Source organism: Ranitomeya variabilis, chromosome 7 (assembly GCF_051348905.1).
Source record: "Ranitomeya variabilis isolate aRanVar5 chromosome 7, aRanVar5.hap1, whole genome shotgun sequence".
In the NCBI taxonomy this organism is placed as follows: domain Eukaryota; kingdom Metazoa; phylum Chordata; class Amphibia; order Anura; family Dendrobatidae; genus Ranitomeya; species Ranitomeya variabilis.
The window spans coordinates 79,631,054-79,648,937 of NC_135238.1; the positions used below are offsets into that span (position 1 = coordinate 79,631,054).

General features: G+C 46.5%; 1 long non-coding RNA gene across 1 annotated transcript; it reads left to right on the top strand.

The window, feature by feature from the left end:
- The first annotated feature begins 13,032 nt into the window (after nucleotides 1–13,032).
- On the top strand, nucleotides 13,033–14,755 carry LOC143784998 (uncharacterized). The gene is made up of 3 exons (XR_013217940.1): nucleotides 13,033–13,485; nucleotides 13,808–13,950; nucleotides 14,590–14,755. It is a non-coding gene; the product is annotated as an uncharacterized LOC143784998 (long non-coding RNA).
- The last annotated feature ends 3,129 nt before the right edge of the window (nucleotides 14,756–17,884 follow it).

Below are 17,884 nucleotides of genomic sequence, written 5' to 3' on the forward strand. Positions count from 1 at the left end.
TGTAATACAGTGGGCCTGATTTTTCCCTGCATTCTCCCACACATAAAGAGGGACATTTCTACTGCCAGTGTGTGCATCTGCGTCAGTCCTGTTAGTGCCATATCTGCCAGCCTCTTTCTGCCAATCAAACAGTGTGGTGTAATACAGTGGGTCTGATTTTTCCCTGCATTCTCCCACACATAAAGAGGGACATTTCTACTGCCAGTGTGTGCATCTGCATCCGTCCTGTTAGTGTCAGATCTGCCAGCCTCCGTCTGCCAATCAAACAGTGTAGTGTAATACAGTGGGCCTGATTTTTCCCTGCATTCTCCCACACATAAAAAAGGGAGATGTAAATTCACAACAAGTTCACGTACACCTTCTTCCTGGTTTTACAGGACCACCTAACGGTTGTTAGTTAGGTTACATTTTTCAAAGAATGAGGAAGTCTGGTGGAAGAGGTCGTGGCCGTGGGCGGTCATTGCCAGCTGGTAATGATGGTAGTGGTGGTGGTCGTGGAGCATCAGGTGGTCGTGGGAAAAGCAATATAGCCCCTAAGTTTCGAGTTGTTGAGCCAGCTGCTGAAAGTGCGCAGACTTTGCTCTCACATCCGCCATTCGCCCGTACACTCCAGCCATATGCAGAACCATCAGCAGTCTTTGAACCTTCCCCAGCATCGCCTAATCATCGACGTTGCAAAAAGGTGGAACTCCACACTGCACATGCTTCATAGACTGTGTGAACAGAGGCGTGCTGTTATGTATTTGTGGGAGGATACACATACACGGGCAGGCAGTTGGATGGCAGACATAGAGTTGTCAGCTGTGCAGTGGTCGAAGCTCCAAGACCTGTGTCAAGTCCTTCAGTGTTTTGAGGAATGCACACAGCTGGTTAGTGCAGACAACGCCGTAATAAGCATGAGCATCCTCCTAATGCGTCTGCTGATGCAAAGTTTGACGCACATAAAGGAGCAGGCGTCTGCAGCCGAGGACGAGGGAAGCCTTGATGACAGTCAGCCATTGTCTGCTCAGGGAAGTCTACAGGACGAGGTGGCGGGCGAAGAGGAGGAGGACGAGGAGGATGATGAGGATGAGTATTTTTTGGATGAGGAAGCTTCTCAGGGGGCAATAGAAACTGCTGGCGGTGCAAGGCCGGGTTCAGGTTTTTTGAGGGAGACAAGTGACGTTGATTTGCCAGAAACTGCTCCTCAACCCAGCATATGCACTGACTTGACAACTGGAACATTGGCCCACATGGCGGATTATGCCTTGCGTATCCTCAAAAGGGACCCACGCATTATAAAAATGATGACCGATGACGATTACTGGTTGGCCTGCCTCCTTGATTCTCGCTATAAAGGCAAATAGCTAAATATCATGCCACATGAGAACCTCGAACAAATATTGGCACCCAAACAAGCTACTCTTGTAGACCGTTTGATTCAGGCATTCCCAGCACACAGCGCCGGTGATGGTTCTCACACGAGCTGCAGGGGGCAACAGGGCAGAGGTGTTAGAGGTGCACAAATCAGAAGTGGCGTAGGACAGAGGGGTTTTCTGACCAGGTTGTGGAGTGATTTCGCAATGACCGCAGACACGACAGGTACAGCAGCATCAATTCAAAGTGACAGGAGACAACATTTGTCCAGTATGGTTACTAACTATTTTTCCTCCATTACCGATGTTCTCCCTCAACCGTCATTCCCCTTTGATTACTGGGCATCCAAAATAGACACCTGGCCTGAATTGGCCGAATATGCATTGCAGGAGCTTGCTTGCCCAGCAGCTAGTGTGCTATCAGAAAGAGTATTCAGTGCTGCTGGTTCAATACTGACCGAAAAAAGGACTCGTCTGGCTACCCAAAATGTTGATGATCTAACCTTCATTAAAATGAACCACTCATGGATTTCAAATTATTTTGCCCCCCCTTTCCCCGCTGACACCTAGCTTTCCTGTAAAAAGGTCTTGCTTTGGGACTGGTGTTACTGACTGTTCCAATCTCTTAATTTGCAGCTGCTGTTTGTCCTGCATACGACATGTTTACACCTCCCAAAATGGCCTAACTCCCCCCACGGGGCTGTGGTCTCGCCACTTGGTGCAAGCACCCGCCAGAGTGCCGTTTTTCTGAAGAGGTGGGTGTGCCCACTTTTGGTCGACGGCACTGGCACTGGGTCCCTCATAGTGCAATGAAGTGTCTCTGGGGGGGGTGGCGCGCACCCACCGTCAGACACACCGTTGTAACATTAGGGGCCCTGTGCTTGTACCACAGGCCAGGAGAGAGTGTCCCCCCCCCCAGGTCAAACAGTGCTCTACCACTTGCAAATTTATCTGTCGCTGCTCCACCACTGTTTAGTCTATGTGCTGAAATCCTTCAATGGCTGGCACAGACAATAACAATTTGTTGACATGTATGATGCTAGTTAAAATAGTCAGGGGCCCTGTCCTACATTTACACCAGTAAATTCTTTGCGCAACATTACAATGTCTGAAAGTCAGCATAGGAGCACACCCCTGTACCTAAGTATGCCACCCTTTTTTTTTTTTTTTTGGTTTTGTTATTTGTTGGGATACATTAACATCAATTTAGTTTTTGGGACTCGGAGTACTTACTGTGTCAGACACTCCTTCCAATTGTCCTCCGCTGACCACACCAATGCTGCCTGTGTACCCCTGTAGCCAAATTTAAGCTGCATAGAGCCTATTTTATTATTTTGGGCCTAGGAAGTCTGTCTGCGGTCGCTCCTTCCAATTGTCCTCCGCTGACCACACCAATGCTGCCTGTGTACCCCTGCCACATAATGTAAGCTGCATAGAGCCTATTTTATTATTTTAGGCCTATGAAGTCTGTCTGCGGTCCCTCCTTCCAATTGTCCTCCGCTGACCACACCAATGCTGCCTGTGTACCCCTGCCACATAATGGAAGCTGCATAGAGCCTATTTTATTATTTTAGGCCTAGGAGGTCTGTCTGCGGTCCCTCCTTCCAATTGTCCTCCGCTGACCACACCAATGTTGCCTGTGTACCCCTGTAACCAATTTAAAACTGCATAGAGCCAACTTTTTGAGTTAACACATACTACCTTTGTCTGTCTGCGCCACTCAATCACGCGGTTCTCCACTGAAAAAGCTGAGCTTCAACCTTCAGGCTCTCATTAAGTAGTTTTTAATGTAACACTGCTGTTGCCCTACTACTTTGGTTGGGGCCTAGTAACGGTGTCTGCCGCTCCTTGGTGTTCTCCTCCTCCTTGGTGTTCTCCTCCATGTTTCCTTGTCTGAGCTTCAACCTTCAGGCTCTCATTAAGTAGTTGTTTATATAAGACAGCAGTTGCCCTACTACTTTGGTTGGGGCCTAGTAACGGTGTATGCCGCTCCTTGGTGTTCTCCTCCAGGTTTCCTTGTCTGAGCTTCAACCTTCAGGCTCTCATTAAGTAGTTGTTTATATAAGACAGCAGTTGCCCTACTACTTTGGTTGGGGCCTAGTAACGATGTCTGCCGCTCCATGGTGTTCTCCTTCAGGTTTCCTTGTCTGAGCTTCAACCTTCAGGCTCTCATTAAGTAGTTGTTTTTATTAGACAGCAGTTGCCCTACTACTTTGCTTGGGGCCTAGTAACGGTGTCTGCCGCTCCTTGGTGTTCTCCTCCTCCTTGGTGTTCTCCTCCAGGTTTGCTTGTCTGAGCTTCAACCTTCAGGCTCTCATTAAGTAGTTGTTTATATAAGACAGCAGTTGCCCTACTACTTTGGTTGGGGCCTAGTAACGGTGTCTGCCGCTCCTTGGTGTTCTCCAGGTTTCCTTGTCTGAGCTTCAACCTTCAGGCTCTCATTAAGTAGTTGTTTAGATAACACTGCATCAGGCCTACTAGTTTGGTTGGGGCCTTCTAACGGTGTCTGCCGCTCCTGGGTTTCCTCCTGTTTGTTTTTCTTGAGCTTCAACCTTCAGGCTCTCATTAGGTAGTTGTTAATGTAACACTGCAGTTGGCCTACTAGTTTGGTTGGGGCCTAGTAACGGTGTCTGCCGCTGCTTGGTGTTCTCCTCCACTGAACAAAGCAGTGCCGCCTGTTTCCTACTGTTACCAATTTAGAACGGCATTTAGGCTAGTTACTTATTTGGCCCTACTCACTGTGTCAGCCTCTCATTACAGTTGTCCTCCACTGAACAAAGCAATGCCGCCTGGTTAGTCCTGTTACCAATTTTGAAGTGCATTTAGACCACTTTATTATTTGGGCCTAGATCTGTGTTTCCTCCTCATCCTGCCCATTGCCCAGCCACTGCTAGATGAGTCCGCTGGTATATTGACCCAGACCACTACATTCCCCTTGCACTCTACACAGCCAGAATCTGACCCTGCTGAAAGTCAGGTTCCTCTTCCCGCTTACTATATCACCTTACACGGGGACAAAGAGGAAGGTGCAGGTGAAAGTGCAGGTTCCTTCATCAGGTGGGGGGGCATACTCGTTGGCGACGTCACTGGCACAGGGCCCCTCATAGTACGCAAAAGTGTCGCTGCCGGTGGGAGGCGCCCCCGCCGTGCAAACACACCGCCGTACTGTGAGGGGCCCTGTGCCAGAGCCAATGCGAACGAGTGGGCCCCCCTGCTTGCTCAGGATCACAGCACTTGCAACGTTGAAATACTTACCTCTCCCTGCTCTACCGCCGTGACGTAGTCCACGTTTCCTGGGCCCATTAAAAACTTTAACCAGCCCTACCCCCCACAACTTTAGCCAAATGACCCCCAATTTCCAATGCCTAACTATTATTATAAAGTAAATTAATATTGACAAGCTTCAGTAACAAGAATTGATGTTTTTGGCATTAAAATGGGCACTGTAGGTGTTTTCCTGGCCTCCACTCACTGCCGACTATGCTTCCCCATTGACTTTCATTGGGTTTCATGTTTCGGTCGATCCCCGACTTTTCGCGGTAATCGGCCGACTTCACTCGACTCGACTTTTGACAAAGTCGGGTTTCGCAAGACCCGACTCGACCCAAAAAAAGTTAAAGTCGCTCAACCCTAGTTATGATTCCACTCCCCCTTACGAAGGCACGCCGCCGAAACGCGCGTATTGGAAGTGGCACCATCATCTGGGCATTGGTAAGCGGACTTATATGTATTCTTGGTAATATTAACATATATTCTTGGTAATCACAGCGATATAAGCATGGGCATATAATATAGCTTATTTTCGTGCATACTTTGTAATGCACTCTAGGTTTTTGCAACCTTAGGGCTGTGATACTCTTTTGGCATAGTGCTGATTACTATAATTAACGGTACATACAGTATATGTGATATTGGCTTCATCTGCCCTGTGGTGGTGTCATTCCATCTTCTTGGCTCTAATTGCAAGCACCTTTGGCTATATTTTTAAATGTTTTGTAATTGTTTTGTTTATATGAATAACATTTTTCTATCTTTGTTCATTATACGCATTTTTTATATGTTTATGTCTATCTTGTGTAAAACTGCCTTTATATTTTTCCAATATGGATACGGTGACTTTTTTTAACTATATTTGGTGTGATTGATTTGCTATATCCTCGTGTCCAATGTTTAGTGAAGGTACTAATTTGCTTTCCTGTATATTTTTGCTGTGTAGTTTCACAGAAGTTTGTATTCCTTATACATATGGATTTCAAAGCCAGAGATAGCGTCTGGCTGTCACAAGTGGCCCAGGTGTTTGTGGAGCGCCCCCAGACGCAGGGCCGCGGGGTACTCGGTACCGGGCTTCTCTGTCTCAGGTCTGGGGTTGTCACGGTGGCTAGACCCGGTCCGTGACCCTGCTAAGGGGCGTCCAATGAAAGGTGTAGGTGGTGGTGTGAGGTGCAGGTCGCGATTAATAACGAGGACACAGGGTTGCAGTCTCTTTACCTCTTTACTAAAGGCTTCAAGATCCTCAATCCAGAGTACGGTTAACAGGGCTGGCTGAGACCGGCCGGTCCGATGGCACCTCCAGAGTTCCCTTTGCAGGTGGAAATCTGTGCCTTCCTTCTAGCGCCTGTGTGTTGTAGTACTTCCCTGCTGAGCACCACGGGATAGTCCTCACAACTGTTGTGTCTGTTTCTGATGTTATTTCCCACAACTTCTATCTGTTCTGATGTTCTTCTCCGTCCCCCAGATGATATGGCTAGGACGCACCCGTATGACGGGTAGGCCTGGAGTTCTTCCGAGACCCTAGTGACGCCCCTCTCCCACAGTTGCCCCCTATGTCTGCTTAGGCGATTTAGGTGAGACAGCCCGCCTATAACTGACTGTCCTGCCGCTGTTTGAAGTAATGCTTGGAGCCCAATACTTCCTCGGCGTTCCGGCCACCGGCTACGCGCCTCAGTAGGATGTTGCCTCGATCTTACAGCACGACTCCTACTGGTGTTATCTCCTTTTTGCTATGATCTCGTTTCTCACTCTTCACAATAAACCTCGCTTCTTGTCCTTTCTTGAGATACCGCCGCGATGTAGTGCAGGCGCGGTTCCATAACGTTCTGTCTTGTTCGCTAGGCCTCTGTCAGGATCCCACCCCTGACAGGGACCCCCCTGAATCTTTCCCCTGCAACACCCCCTGCCACAGGATGTTGCCTGGTTCCAACCCAGTCAGCTTCTGTCTAACTTTCTATCCAACCCCCAGTTTTACCAGATTGTGAGGATTGGCCTAATACATACTGCCCTTTGCTCCCCCTGGAGGCCAGACTGTGAAGTGTATTGGTGTCTGTGATACCTGGTCAGGTGAACTCCTTAAGTGCCATCAGACGTACCATCACTCCCCTTAGCGGCGGAGCATCAGTACTGCAACGACCAGGACTCTGGGGCGCTGCACTTGGTGAGTCAAACTGCACGGGGTCAAGGGAACATATGATTCCGCGCCCCCTGAGGAAGGTATCCTAACCGAAACGCGCGTCGGGTGGATCGGTGTCCCTACGCCGGCCAATACTGTTATCATCAGGTGATGTGCACATTTATATACTTTTGTATGTGTATCCAGCCATAGTTCTGGTTGCTATTTCTATAATGGAGATATTGTCATTGACTGCACTACTTAATAACTGGTGGCTTGCAGTATTACTGTTGGCTACTGCATGTGGCACTTTAATAAATCACCTATGAGCTGCATGTTGTCTGGGAGTAGGGATTGCCAACCTTAAGCTATGTACATGTTGCTGTTGGCATTCATTGTCATCTTTTAGCCCTGCTGTATACTGTCTGTCTGGATTTTTTATGCCTACTAAGAATAAAATATTATGTGTTTTGGATTTCACGACTGCATGGTTGTTTCTTGGTGCTTTTCACTTTGCAACTTAAAATACAATGGCTGATGCATAAGAGGACTAAAATATGGTGGAACAGGACATTCCTTCAAAACTATGTAAAAAAGAAATACATCCCGCGTGGCCTTCGGATCCAGATCTTCCCCTCATTCCCAGTTGAAAATGAAAGTTTTAAATCTAGATGGGAAGAGGTGTGCACCAAGGAGTTGTATCAATTCATGGAACTTTTAATTGAGCTAAATAAAAATTCCATTAGTACAATTGAAACAGAAATAGGTGAGTTATATACCACTCTGAAACGAGAGGCTACCCCAGAAATGATTACTACTAGTGTTGAGCATTCCGATACCGCAAGTATCGGGTATCGGCCGATATTTGCTGTATCGGAATTCCGATACCGAGTTCCGATATTTTTGTGATATCGGAAATCGGAATCGGAAGTTCCCAGTGTATGGTTCCCAGGGTCTGGAGGAGAGGAGACTCTCCTTCAGGCCCTGGGATCCATATTCATGTAAAAAATAAAGAATTAAAATAAAAAATATGGATATACTCACCCCTCCGGCGGCCCCTGGACCTTAGCAATGTAACCAGCAGCCTCCTTTCCTAAGAATGCAGTAAGTTTAGGACCTGCGATGACGTCGCGGCTTGTGATTGGTCGCGTGAGCGGTCACATGAGCGGTCACGCGACCAATCACAAGCCGCGACGTCATCGAAGGTCCTTAACTCTGCATTCTTAGGAACGGAGGCACCGCTAAGAGCAGGGGCCGCCGGAGGGGTGAGTATATCAATATTTTTTTTTTTTATTCTTTATTTTATACATGAATATGGATCCCAGGGCCTGAAGGAGAGTTTCCTCTCCTTCAGACCCTGGGAACCATTCCGATATTTTGTGTCCCATTGATATGCATTGGTATCGGGTATCGGTATCGGCAATATCCGATATTTTTTGGATATCGGCCGATCCAATCCGATACCGATACCTTTGCATATCGGAAGGTATCACTCAACACTAATTACTACCTTTAACACATCTTTAACCAAAAAATCTGAGGAATGGGAAGCACAGATTAAAACAACACAGGGGAAGAAACTTGCACGTGATACTATGGACTATCAACAGAACCAAGTATATAAGTGGAGATTATTATTATTTATTATCATAGCCCAATTAATCCGTGGCGCTTTACATGTGAGGAGGGCAGGGCCGTATTTAGAGTTTCTGCTGCCCTAGGCACTTTTAGTGCTGCCTCCCCCATTGGTGAGTATGACACTATCGGCAGTGACTTTGGTAAGAATCGCTGTTGTGAAAATAGCCTTTCGCAGCAGATCGGGCAGTTTTTTTGCATCTGCCGTGTAACGGATCACATACGGCAACACTGCGTTTGGCTTCATTCATTCATTCCCTATGGGATTTGTGGCACTTGCTGTGATCTGGCAAATGTGGTACCATACCTCCCAACTCTTGAAGGGAAAGAGGTATAAAGGTTGCGGCGCACGTAGTGCGCCGCGGCAAATTTTAGGCCATGCCTCTGACCACACCCATTTCACAACTAGTCACACCCATATCCAAGTCCCAACCACACCCATTTAGCACTGCTGATCACACTGTTTCATATACAATAATTATAACCAAAAAAATATGGCCGCACATGATGCTCCATACACTGTATAATGACCGCACATGATGCTCCATACACTGTATAATGACCGCACATGATGCTCCATACACTGTATAATGACCGCACATGATGCTCCATACACTGTATAATGACCGCACATGATGCTCCATACTCTGTATAATGAACGCACATGATGCTCCATACTGTATAATGACCGCACATGATGCTCCATACTGTATAATGACCGCACATGATGCTCCATACTGTATAATGACCGCACATGATGCTCCATACTGTATATTGGCCACACATGATGCTCCATACTGTATATTGGCCACAAATGATGCTCCATACTGTATAATGACCCCACATGATGCTCCATACTGTATAATGACCCCATATGATGCTCAATAGTGTATAATGCCCCCCTCCCATCTTGTATGCATGGCTCACCTTCCTCCCATCCCATATGCATGGCTCATATCCCCCCGCGTATGCATGGCTCATAATTCCCCCCCCCCCCCGTATGCATGGCTCATATCCCCATATGCATGGCTCATAATTCCCCCCCTCCTCCTGTATGCATGGCTCATAATTCCCCCCCTGTATGCATGGCTCATATCCCCCCCACCTCTTGTATGCATGACTCATATTCCCCCCTATGCATGGCTCATCTCTCCACCCCCCCTCCCCTGTATGCATGGCTCATATCCCCCTATGCATGGCTCATAATTCCCCCCCACCTCCTGTATGCATGGCTCATATTCCCCCCTATGCATGGCTCATCTCTCCACCCCCCCTCCCCTGTATGCATGGCTCATATCCCCCTATGCATGGCTCATAATTCCCCCCCGCCTCCTGTATGCATGGCTCATATTCCCCCCTATGCATGGCTCATCTCTCCACCCCCCCTCCCCTGTATGCATGGCTCATATCCCCCTATGCATGGCTCATAATTCCCCCCCACCTCCTGTATGCATGGCTCATATTCCCCCCTATGCATGGCTCATCTCTCCACACCCCCTCCCCTGTATGCATGGCTCATATCCCCCTATGCATGGCTCATAATTCCCCCCCACCTCCTGTATGCATGGCTCATATTCCCCCCTATGCATGGCTCATCTCTCCACCCCCCCTCCCCTGTATGCATGGCTCATATCCCCCTATGCATGGCTCATAATTCCCCCCCCACCGCCCCCCTGGCTGTATGCATGGCTCATAACCCCCTTCACCTCTTGTATGCATGACTCATATTCCCCCTATGCATGGCTCATCTCTCTCCCCCCCCGTATGCATGGCTCATCACTCCCCCCTCCCCCCCCCATGCATGGCTCATCACTCCACCACCCCCCTCCGCTCCCCGCTCCTTCTCCCATGGCACGGGCGGCTTACCGTCCTCCTTCAATCCCCCCTGTCCTCTGTCCCTCATACTCACCTGTCTCACACCAAGCGGGCGCGCCGACGGCGACATCCCTCCGGCTCTCTGCACAGGCGCAGGCTCGCAGCTTCTTCTTCCTGCGTGAGCGGTCATGTGATACCGCTCTCATTAAGGCTCATGAATATGCGCATATTCATGAGCCTTAATGAGCGGTACCACATGACCGCTCACTCAGGACGCGCTACAGAAGCTGAGACCAGGCATCGCTGGAGCAAGGTGAGTATCGTCTTCAAGGAGGGCGGGGGGGCGGCGGTCGGAGGGTGGGTGGGAGGCTGGTCCCGGGGGGGGGCTGGGGGGGCGGGGGTTGGGGCGGTCGGGAGGTGGGAAACAAAAAAAAAAAAAAAAAAAACCTTGCCCGCTTGCTCAGGTGCCGCCCCCCGCATCGTCCCCGCCCTAGGCACGTGCCCTCGAGTGCCTAGTGGCAAATACGGCCCTGGAGGAGGGGTATACATAATAAAAACAAGTACAATAATCTTGAACAATACAAGTCACAGCTGGTACAGGAGGAGAGAGGAACCTGCCTGCGAGGGCTCACAATCTACAAGGGATGGGTGAGGAAACAGTAGGTGAGGATAGAGCTGGTCGTGCAGTGGTTTGGTTGATCGGTGGTTACTTCAGGTTGTAGGCTTGCCGAAAGAGGTAGGTCTTCAGGTTCTTTTTGAAGGTTTCGATGGTAGGTGAAAGTCTGATATGTTGTGGTAGAGAGTTCCAGAGTAAGGGTGATGCGCGAGAGAAATCTTGTATGCGATTGTGGGAAGAGGAGATAAGAGGGGAGTAGAGAAGGAGATCTTGTGAGGATCGGAGGTTGCGTGCAGGAAAGTACTGGGAGACAAGGTCACAGATGTATGGAGGAGACAGGTTGTGGATGGCCTTGCATGTCATGGTTAGGCTTTTGTACTGGAGTCTCTGGGTAATGGGGAGCCAGTGAAGGGATTGACAGTGGGGAGAGGCCGGGGAATAGCGGGGGGACTGGTGGATTAGTCGGGCAGCTGAGTTTAGAATAGATTGGAGGGGTGCGAGAGTGTTAGAGGGGAGGCCACAGAGCAGGAGGTTACAGTAGTCGATGAGGGAGATGATGAATGCATGGACTAGGGTTTTTGCAGATTCTTGGTTTAGGAATGTACGGATCCGTGAAATATTTTTCAGTTGAAGGCGGCAGCAAATGGAAAGGGCTTGGATATGCGGTTTGAAGGAGAGATCAGTGTCAAGGATTACCCCAAGGCAGCGAGCTTGTGGGACTGGGGAGAGTGGGCAGCCGTTTACTGTAATGGATAGGTTCGTGGAGGGGGGTCGCGTGAGATGGGGGAAAGACAATGAATTCTGTTTTGTCCATGTTAAGTTTTAGAAATCCAGCGGAGAAAAAGGATGAAATAGCAGATAGACATTGAGGGATTCTGGTTAGTAGGGTGGTGATATCTGGTCCAGAGATGTAGATCTGTGTGTCATCAGCATAGAGATGATACTGAAAACCATGAGATTCTATGAGCTGTCCCAGGCCAAAAGTGTAAATGGAGAAGAGCAGGGGCCCTAGAACTGAACCTTGCAGGACTCGACAGATAGGGGGCAAGGTGAGGAGGTGGTGTATGAATGGGAGACGCTGTATGACGAGATCCAGGATAGGGCCAAGTCTGTGATGCCAAGGGATGAGAGGGTCTGTAGTAATAGGGAATGGTCCACTGTGTCAAAGGCAGAGGACAGGTCCAGGAGGAGGAGGATAGAGTAGTGTTGCTTGCTCTTGGCGGTTAATAGGTCATTGGTGACTTTAGTTAGGGCAGTTTCAGTGGAGTGGTGTGACCGGAAGCCTGATTGTAAGTGGTCAAAGAGGGAGCAGGAAGATAGATGGGAGGACAGTTCAAGATGGACGTGTTTTTCCCGTAGCTTTGAGGCATAGGGGAGAAGTGATATAGGGCGATAGCTAGATACAGATGATGGGTCAAGAGACGGCTTTTTGAGGATAGGTGTGATTGAGGCATGTTTAAAGCTTGAGGGGAAAACACCAGTTGTTAGTGATAGATTGAAGAAATGGGTTAGAGTTGGGATGAAGACTGTGGCGAGGTTTGGGATGAAGTGGGAAGTGCACAGGTGGTGAGATGCGATCTTGAGAGTAGAGTGGAGAGTTGATCTTCTGTAATGGTGGAGAAGTTGGTTTTGGAGGTGGAGGGCTGGGTAGTTGGGAGGAAGGGCTCTGGGGGTTGTCGACTAAAACTGTCTCTGATGTTCTCTATCTTCTGCTTGAAAAATGAGGCAAAGTCTTCAGCTGAGATGAGTGGGGAGGGAGGAGGTGCTGGGGGACGGAGGAGAGAGTTGAAGGTGTTGAATAACTGTTTAGGGTTGTGAGACAGCAAGGATCTGAGAGATGAGAAGTAAGTTTGTTTTGCTGTGGAGAGTGTGGTCTTGAAAGTAGTGAGGGACTGTTTGAATGCGATGAAGTGCTCGTTGGAGTGAGATCTTTTCCATCTCCGCTCAGCATCCCTGGAAGCTCGCCTCAGTTCTTTGGTCAGGCTGGTGTGCCAGGGCTGTCTGTTGATTTTGCGAGCTTTGGTATGTGTGAGAGGGGCAAGAGATTCCAAGGCTGCAGCTATTATGGTGTTATATAGAGCGGCAGCGTCATCCGCATTGTGTAGGGAACTTATGTCTGTGAGAGGAAGGAGGTTTTCAGAGAGTGAGTGTAGATCAAGGTGTTTAAGATTTCTGCGAGGGTGTGCAAGTTTGTGGGGTGGGGATTGTAGACAAGGAGTGGAGAGGGAAGAGATCACGTAATTCTAAAGGATGGAGTATTAGATCAGTATCAATGTCATCAGCATCCTCTGTTGGTGAATCATCTGATAATTCTCAGTATTCATACAAATCGATGAAGACCCGATTCGGTGGTAATAAAAGGAAAGGGGACCATAAGCTGCATAACACCAAACGTGGGTCGCATGAATCTAAAAATGTACCTAAGATAATTAATTTATCTACACATTGTTTTTCGGATGTTGAATTGGATCTTTTGTCTAAAGGTCTCACATTTTCACCAAGCAGTAGGTTCGATCCATTTATTGCTGTAAAAGATCTTCACATCTTTGCAAGATCGTTGGTGTTTAGAAAATGGTTCCACAACGAAGAAACTAGGCGCAATTTTCCCATGCCAGAAGAACAGGAGGCCCTACAGATCCTGGAAGAACTCAGCAGAGAACATGACTTGCCATCACTAGGTATAGTACCATCATCAATCAAGCAAAAATCTAAAAAGTTCCCTTCATTATCAATGTGTCCTAATGTCGAGATTTTTGTTCAGTTGGTAGAAAAAGATTTTGAAGAAATTTCTAGTTAAATTTTTAATGACAATATGACTACACAAGAATGTGTGGGTCTTAAACGCCTGAAAAAGCTTGACAATGTAATATTTAAGCCCGCTGACAAAGGGGGCAACGTCATAGTTTGGCCATGCAAGATATAAGAAACTGAAGTCTATCGCCAACTTGAGAGAACCACTATGCTACAAGAAACTTACTTTTAACCCTATACTTCATACAGGGAATATTTGGGCAAGATTCTTGGAACAGCGTTGGATAAGATTATTACGCAAGAGATAAGTGACCTCCTCTGGACAAAGGATCCAGTGATCCCAACATTATATTTACTTCCAAAAATCCACAAGGTTGCAAGGAATCCTCCAGGTAGGCCAATCATTTCTGAGGTTGGTGGATTGACTGAAAATGTTGGGAAATACATCGATTCATTTTTGAAACCATTAGTTGAGACGATTCCATCTTTGAGAGACACTTCAGCTTTTTTGCGTAGAGTGGATTCCATACACATTGATGAAACATGCTCCTCGTCACTTGTGATGTGGAATCCCTCTACACGAGCATTCGGCACCATGACGGACTAAAGGCTACTAGATATTATCTCTCTATGACTAGGTTTTCACAGGAAGAGATTGAATTTCTTTTGCAGCTATTAGATTTTTTGTTAACCCACAATTTTTTCATCTTCAATGGGTCCTTCGACCTGCAGCTCCAGGGAACAGCCATGGGAGTGGCCTGTGCGCCCTCCTATGCAAATCTGTTCCTGGGGCTGTGGGAGAGGGACCTCATCCCGTCGGATCGGTGTTCGTTTATGGACCGGGTCATTTTTTAGACCCGCTGCATCGACGACATTTTTCTGATCTGGTGGGGACATCAGAAGACCTTGGTAAATTCGTCAAGGAACTGAACAATAATGATCTGAATATAAGATTGACTTACAAATATCATGCCGACCATATCGAATTTCTAAACGTCATGGTTAAGAAAGATGTATCTGGTCTTTTACAGATGGATATTTTCCAGAAAGAAACAGCCGTTAATGCGGTTTTACATGCTACCTCGTCTCATCCAACACATGTTGTTAGATCCATCCCTGTTAGTCAATTTTTAAGGGTAAGAAGAATATGCTCGACGGATTCCGACTTAGAGACAAGTGCCACTGAGATGTAGACGAGATTCTATGAACGTGGTTACAGCAAGCGTTCTGTTAAATATGCTTATAATAGAGCAAGGAATGCTGATCGCCATGACCAAATGTCACCTAATCACCTAAACTCACCTAAAATCACCTAAACCGAAAATGGGTTCTTCAAGAATGGTGACACAATATCATTCCCAATGGCAGAAAATGCATGAGATTTTGCAAAGACATTGGCCTATTCTTTTAGCGGACAAAACATTGAAACCATACTTACCTTCAAGACCTACAGTAGTAGCTCGAAGATGTGAAAATTTCTGAGATCATTTAGTGAGGAGCTACTATATACCAAGAAATCAACCACAAGTTTTTCAAAGTCTTAACAGTAAGCCAGTCAATAATTGGGGATGTGCTCCATGTGGAAAATGTGTCGCTTGCCCGAATATAGAAAAAAACTAAAGAATTTGTGTCATCTAATGGTAAGAAATTTACTATTACACATTCTATCAACTGCACTACCCAGACAGTTGTTTACCATGCAACATGTCCCTGTTCCCTGAGCTATATAGGACTCACTACACGGGCCCTGAAGGTCAGGGTACGGGAACATGTACGGGATATTATGGCAGCTGCAAAGGAGAATTATATGGAACAATTAAAAACCATCCCGAAACATTTTAAACAATACCATTTTTGTGACCCATCAGGGCTTCGGATTAAGGGAACTGATCATATCCATTCTAGTCTCCGTGGGGGCAACCTTAGCCATGTGCTGGCCCAAAGAGAGGCTAGAAGGATTTGGACTCTACGCACCCTGCATCCAGACGGACTCAACGAATCTTTGAGTTCTGCTCTTTTCATTTGAAACTGACCCCGTGCATAGTTTTTTCGGCATCTTTTTACTGTATATACACTCACCGGCCACTTTATTAGGTACACCTGTCCAACTTCTTGTTAACACTTAATTTCTAATCAGCCAATCACATGGCGGCAACTCAGTGCATTTAGGCATGTAGACATGGTCAAGACAATCTCCTGCAGTTCAAACCGAGCATCAGTATGGGGAAGAAAGGTGATTTGAGTGCCTTTGAACGTGGCATGGTTGTTGGTGCCAGAAGGGCTGGTCTGAGTATTTCAGAAACTGCTGATCTACTGGGATTTTCACGCACAACCATCTCTAGGGTTTACAGAGAATGGTCCGAAAAAGAAAAAAAATCCAGTGAGTGGCAGTTCTGTGGGCGGAAATGCCTTGTTGATGCCAGAGGTCAGAGGAGAATGGGCAGACTGGTTCGAGCTGATAGAAAGGCAACAGTGACTCAAATCGCCACCCGTTACAACCAAGGTAGGCCTAAGAGCATCGAACGCACAGTGCGTCGAACTTTGAGGCAGATGGGCTACAGCAGCAGAAGACCACACCGGGTACCACTCCTTTCAGCTAAGAACAGGAAACTGAGGCTACAATTTGTACAAGCTCATCGAAATTGGACAGTAGAAGATTGGAAAAACGTTGCTTGGTCTGATGAGTCTCGATTTCTGCTGCGACATTCGGATGGTAGGGTCAGAATTTGGCGTAAACAACATGAAAGCATGGATCCATCCTGCCTTGTATGGAGCATCTTTGGGATGTGCAGCCGACAAATCTGCGGCAACTGTGTGATGCCATCATGTCAATATGGACCAAAATCTCTGAGGAATGCTTCCAGCACCTTGTTGAATCTATGCCACGAAGAATTGAGGCAGTTCTGAAGGCAAAAGGGGGTCCAACCCGTTACTAGCATGGTGTACCTAATAAAGTGGCCGGTGAGTGTATATATATATATATATATATATATATATATATATATATATATATATATATATATATATACTGTATATATATATATATACTAGACTGTGGCCCGATTCTAATGCATCGGGTATTCTAGAATATGCATGTCCCCGTAGTATATGGACAATGATGATTCCAGAATTCGCAGCAGACTGTGCCCGTCGCTGATTGGTCGAGGCAACCTTTATGACATCATCGTCGCCATGGCAACCATTATGACATCTACGTCGATACTGTGCCCGTCGCTGATTGGTCGAGGCGAATTCGTGGCAGACTGTGCCCGTCGCTGATTGGTCGAGGCAACCTTTATGACATCATCGTCGCCATGCTGTGCCCGTCGCTGATTGGTCAAGGCCTGGCGGCCTTGACCAATCAGAGACGCGGGATTTCCAGGACAGACAGACAGACAGACAGACAGAAAGACAGACAGACAGACAGATGGAAAAACCCTTAGACAATTATATATATAGATGTTTTTATTCAGTTTTGTTAGCGTCTATATAGTACTCATTTGTCCTTTTCTTCCATGTTCTTTAGTATGACCCTGTCGTTTGGCTGATCTGTTCCGTTCTTCTGACAACAGAGAGGATGCATTAGCACTACTAAGTGCGAAGATACCTTCCATCCATAATTAAATATGTACTATCTGATGAAAAGAACAGATGATTATTTTTTTGCTGTATTTTTATGTTCTTTTTATTATTTTGACATATCATTTCAGTTTTTAGTTTGTTATATATAGAATTTCCTATTCAAAATACAATTTTTTTGTGTGTGCAGCAATTGGGAGGTTTATACTGTTTTTGATGGGGTGTTACACTTTATTAATACTTCTGCTATTGTATTGATTTAATAATTTAATCCTGTATGGTACATAATATTTTTTACTATGGTACACATTTTTATGTGTTATATCTTATGCTTTTAGATATTTGAGCAATTGGACTAATATTTATAAGATGAATATGTTTTTATTTATACTGATGTTTACCTTGTTGCACTTTTTTAGCACTGGTGCACTTTATTATGGGTCTACTTTAGTCCCGTTTTTGTAGTACACATGAGTCATTGTTAATGAACGGATTTAACATAAATTATATGTTCACTTCTTTGCACATTAAATTAGCACTTGCGCACCTTATCAAGTTCACTGTCGTACTTCTAGTAGCACATTTGGGGTGCTGTCATCACTGAATTTTAATAATTTTTGATCAATATGTATATGTTGGTTACATCTCCTTTTATTGTATTTTTGATCGCACTTTTAAACGTACTCATCTATATTGGGGTTTAGTTCTACTACACTCCGGTTATAGATACAGATTCACCTTTTGTTA